The sequence below is a fragment of the Geotrypetes seraphini genome, chromosome 6 (genome assembly GCF_902459505.1).
Source record: "Geotrypetes seraphini chromosome 6, aGeoSer1.1, whole genome shotgun sequence".
Lineage (NCBI taxonomy): Eukaryota > Metazoa > Chordata > Amphibia > Gymnophiona > Dermophiidae > Geotrypetes > Geotrypetes seraphini.
Genome location: NC_047089.1, coordinates 244,587,939 through 244,593,938, shown reverse-complemented (window position 1 = coordinate 244,593,938; position 6,000 = coordinate 244,587,939).

Genomic DNA, 6,000 nt, shown 5'->3' with positions numbered 1-6,000 from the left:
ATCTAATAGATGCTGGCATTGTCATCTTGATATAGGGACATTGGATCATTTGCTATATTATTGTCCCTTGATACTCAAATTCTGGAAATCCATTTGGGGGTCAAATTATTACGATATTGGAAGTTCCACTGTCACTATCATATGATATAATATTATTTGGAACAATATTATTACCCAAGAAACCAATTAATGCAAATCAGAATAAATTGTTCCTTATCATGACAGGAGTAGCCATGCAGCTGATAATGAAAAATTGGAAAAGTTGGGATAACTTAAATTATAGTTTTTGTTGGGAATCCTTATGTCAAATTTATAAGTTTGAAAACATTCATTCTGTACAGAGGGGACACCATAGCAAATTTAAGGAAATTTGGGGCCCATTAACAAAATATTGTAAGTTATGAAATATTAATATTATTTCCCTTTTATATATGAAAGATTGTTATTTAATAACTGTATATTATTTGTTGAAATAGAAACATAGAAACATAGAAGATGACGGCAGAAAAGGGCTACAGCCCATCAAGTCTGCCCACTCTGCTTACCCACTCCCTGTCTATGCCCTAATGACCCAATTTCCTTATCTTGACCCTCGTAGGGATCCCACATGGGTATCCCATTTATTCTTAAAGTCTGGCACGCTGTCTGCCTCGATCACCTGCACTGGAAGCTTGTTCCAATGATCAACCACTCTCTCTGTGAAGAAATACTTTCTGGTGTCGCCATGAAATTTTCCGCCCCTGTGTTTGAGCGGGTGCCCTCTTGTGGCCGAGGGTCCCTTGAGAAAGAAAATATCATCTTCCACTTCGACACATCCCATGAGGTACTTAAATGTTTCGATCATGTCTCCCCTCTCCCTACGTTCCTCGAGAGTGTAGAGCTGCAATTTGTTCAGTCTCTCTTCATACGAGAGACTCTTGAGCCCCGAGATCATCCTGGTGGCCGTCCGCTGAACCGATTCAATTCTGCGCACATCTTTTACTGTAATGTGGCCTCCAGAATTGCACATAGTACTCCAGATGAGGTCTCACCATGGCCCTGTACAACGGCATTACGACTTCAGGCTTTCGGCTGACAAAACTTCTATTGATTCAACCCAATATCTGCCTTGCCTTAGATGAAGCCTTCTCCACTTGATTGGCAGTTTTCATGTCTGCACTGATGATTACTCCTAAATCTCGTTCTGCTGAAGTCCTAGTTAAAGTTTCTCCGTTCAAGAAGTACGTCCTGCATGGATTTCCGCTTCCGAGGTGCATGACCTTACATTTCTTAGCATTGAAGCCTAGCTGCCAGGTTGAGGACCAACTTTCCAATGTAAGCAGGTCCTGCACCATATAAATTCTGTAAACTGCATTCACTTACTATATTACATAGTTTGGCGTCATCGGCGAATAGTGTTATTTTACCTTGAAGCCCTTGAGTCAGATCCCCTATGAATATGTTGAAAAGGAGTGGACCTAGGACCGAGCCCTGCAGCACTCCACTGGTCACCTCCGATGTTTTAGAGAGGGTACCATTAACCACCACCCTCTGAAGTCTGCCACTCAGCCAATCATTGACCCATGCAGTTAGTGTCTCTCCTAACCCCATCGATTCCATCTTGTTTAGCAGCCTGCGGTGTGGGACACTGTCAAAAGCTTTCCTGAAGTCCAGGTACACGACGTCCAAAGACTCTCCCAAGTCCAACTTTCTTGTTACCCAGTCAAAGAAGCTGATGAGATTGGATTGGCAGGACCTACCCTTGGTGAATCCATGCTGACTGGGATCCCGAAGATTCCCTTCATTCAAGATCGTGTCCAATTTGCTTTTAATTAGTGTTTCCATGAGTTTGCAGGTTGTTATATTACATGGTTGTTCATATGTTTGCACTATGTGTTTGAATTAAAAACGAATAAAGAATTAAAAAAAAGAAAAGAAAAAATCTTAAATTACAATGAGTAGTTACATCTTTAAAAACCTCAACATTTCATAGGTCCTCACTACCATTTATTCTAAAACCAGCACTTGGCAACACATCTTTTATTGAAATGCCTCTAGAAATAAAGTAGTTTTTAAGTATTTTTTTTAACTTCTGAATATCAGATAGAGCCCTCAGTGGTCCAGTTAATTTGTTCCACAGCGTTACTCCCATGATAGAAACAGCACTCCAGTCATTCAAGTTGTCAAGATATCCACAATCAATATGCATGAGAGAGATCTGTGTGCACTGCCTCAATTGCATGCAAATCTCTCTCTTGATAATAATAATAACTTTATTCTTGTATACCGCCCATCCATAAATGTTCCAGGCAGTTCACAAAGAAGAAGAACTGTACAATCAGTGAAATATACATAAGTTCAGGAAAAAACATGATAAAAATATACGGTTAAGAACAAAGTTCTGTAACAAACTTATCAAACAAGTGTGTTTTTAAAAACTTTCTAAAAACATTATAAGAATATATTTGAAAGATCAGGTGGCTTAACCAAGAGTTTATTTTTCCTAATTGAAAGGCAAATGTTTTATTTAAAAATCTCTTGTAACGGCAAGCCTGAACAGAAGGGTACATAAACATAAAATTATTACGAGTATTTTTTAATGATCTATAAAAGTTAAATTGAAAGGATAGGTATCCCAGAGCCAAACCAAAAAGAGCTTTAAAGCAAAGAGAGCCTAATTTAAAAAGAATGCGTGCCTCGAAAGGTAACCAATGTAATTGCAGATAAAAAGGGCTGATGTGGTCATATTTCTTTATTAAACGAATACGTTTTAAGTTTTTCTTATAGGATGCCAAATAAATAATATTACAATAGTCGAGGACAGACAGAATTGAAGACTGTACCAAAAGTCTAAAAGAGGCAAAGTCAAAATATTTTTTAATAGTTCGAAGCTTCCAGAGGATCAGAAAACATTTCATAATCATAAAATCCGTATGTTCTTCAAACGCTAAGTGGCGATCTAATATAACCCCCAGAATCCTAATAGAGGGGACAATTTCAAAAGTTTGGTCGTTGATTAGAACTTGTTTGTCTGAAATAATATCGTTTGGACAACCTGAATGGCTGGGTGCCCTCCAGGACCAGATTGGGAACCAATGCCTTAGTGCAGGGGTGTCAAAGTCAGGTTTTCAGATTTCCCCCAATGAATATGCATGAGATCTATTTGCATGCACTGCTTTCATGTTAATAGATCTCATGCATATTCATTGGGAAATCCTGAAAACCCGACTTAGTGCCCTTAATCTGCCATCATTTTCCACATTTCTATAGAAAACTGCAGTACCAGAGACCTTGGCCTCTTTTGCAAAGGCGTGCTAAGCGCTAAAACGCTTAATGCGTCCATGGAGATAACATGTAGGCATTAGCGTTTAGCATGTGTTTAACGTGTGCTAATATTGTAACGCACGCTAAAAAAGCTTATTGTACCTTTGTAAAAAGGGGGGTGGGGCTTGTTTTTCAGGTGTATGTAAGCCACAGTAAGGAGTCGCTTGTTTGGCTAAAAATTCACAAGGCTTACGTTCCAGGAGCACCTGCGAATTTCGGAAAAACCGCAAATACATGGATGCGAGGGTCGGAGGCGGGAGAGGCCACTTTGCTGCTTTGTTTTGGGATCTCGCCGGCGGTACTCCCCGCAGCCCTCTCAGTCTCTTTTTTTCACTCCCCGCATAGTTTTAGCAGATGGGGCAGTTTGAATTGGTGCAGTAGGATCAGGGGGAAGGGGGTGGAGGCTGCGCACGGCGGGGGGTAACAGGTCACGGAATGGGTGGCCGAAAAAGAACTGCGAATGACTGGGGGCCACGTGCTCGGAACCATGAGTTCGGGCGGGGGAGTACTGTGTTCTAATTTCTTTCAATTAGCAGTGTCACTTTTGTAATGGGCTTCGTGTAAGCACAGGAACGCATTTGCATGATAAATCCTTTATAAAATTACATTACATTACATTAGAGATTTCTATTCCGCCATTACCTTGCGGTTCAAGGCGGATTATAAAAGATTTAAGGTTGGTCTGTTACAAGAAGAGATCAGTGGTCATGACTAGTGAAGGTAGAGAATAGGGCGGTTATTTTCAGGGAGTTAAGAAGATAGGAGGGATCCAGAGTAGGTCCACTATGCTAATAACATGCATGAGTGAGATAGATAAATGTTAATAAGTGAAACTTTATTTTAAAAATAGATTGACAAACTTTTGTGGAGACTTGGTTAGAATTTTTCCCGATGTCTCGAGAGCTACGCAATTAAGAAGGAAAGAATTTTTAAAACTAAAAAACAAGAGTGGTAGCCTCGACGCATCGTATTATCTAAAATGTCCTTGTAAATGTCTTGTTAAATTACAAAGAACAAAAAAATGAACCCTAACAATAATGGAGGTTGAAAAAATTACAAATAGAAAAAAACCTCCCAAAACCCAAGACTAGAAAAATGGTTAGGGGAAAGAGACAAAGGCCAACTAAATAATAATAACCAAAATTAATTTTGGTTATTATTATTTAGTTGGCCTTTGTCTCTTTCCCTAACCATTTTCTAGTCTTGAGGTTTGGGAGGTTTTTTTCTATTTTGTTAAATTACAAGACATTAATATGTATTTTGGGATCCCATTTCAGTTGCAAACAAATTTTTATTTAGCTCGAGAACAGAAATGAGGTTTTTCCTTTATTAAATATGTTTCACTACTGAGAAATAGGAGGATGTGATAGTCCATAAATAGTAGGGATTGGTTTAAGATTCACAAGGATGAATTCAAGAACCAATTCTTTAATTTTCTTCTTATTTTTGTAGTTGAATTTAGTAGTATGTCTTCCCATGTTTGTGGGTTTGGAAAGGAATTTTGTTTATATGTTTAATTATTCTTAATTATGTGTACGTATCCTTTTTCCTGGTATCATCTGATATTGTAATTATTAAATGAGTAATAAAAAAAAAAGAAGATAGGAGGAATGAGGTAATCGTGATCTTAAGACTTAATCAAGGATTTATTGAAGAGTACGGTCTGTATTTCTTTTCTGAATAACCTGTAGTCCGTGATCGTTATCAGCAGATTGGAGATTTGGTTATCGAGTTTCGCTGCTTGGGTGGCTAGGAGGCCGTCGTAAAGTTTTTTTTTTTCGTTTAACTTCTTTGATTGGCGGGTGTGTGAATGGGGGTGTGAGATTTTCTATGTCTGGTTGAGGTATTATGGATGAGTCGGCTGTTCAGGTAGGTTGGGCTGTCTCCGTTTATGGTTTTAAATAGCGTGGGGTAAAATGTGGAATAATTTAAAATGACCTTCTTATATGTCACCGTTGCGAAAGGTCCGTAGTTCACACATTGATGTTCCTTCTAAAGTCAGTTTATGTCCTGATACCTAAAGTACCGATCCAGATCGAAGCTCCTTAGGACAGGGCTGTATTGCATCTCTGTTCTAATAACGCAACACTACAAATCAGGGTACAATTAAACAAACTACCTATCCAAAAAGTATTTGATCCATATAATATAACTAGACAGGCTTTCTACATAAATACACTATCGGTCCTCTTATACTAAGGTGCGCTAATCGAATTAGTGCACGCTATGCGCTAACGCTTGCATGTCAGTCTATGGACACGACGGCGTTTAGCATGCGCTAACTTGATTATCGCGCGCTAATCGGTTAGCACACCTTAGTAAAAGAGGGGGTATATTTATTAAATAGCTCAAATCAGAGCACCGTTTTACATATTAAACAAAGTGAATGAATCCATCCTGCACTTCCACTGATAAAATCCGTATTGTCCAGCTGGGCAGCAGCCTGGTGGAAGAAAACCCGGAGCTTGTGCTCAGCTCATTCCAAGACCTTTTCTGAATAAAGTCAACCGGTTCCACCTCATACTCTATGGCGTTGTATTGCACGTCTCCAATGTTCTAACAAGCGTTTGCTGGTTCTTAGACAAAGATGATAAAATACCTTCTTATTCCAATTCAGACTGTGTCCAGCCAGCCCGACGTAGCACCACGTTTCGCTATCACATCATCTTGTGCATTGTTTGGAAAGGTGTGCTACAA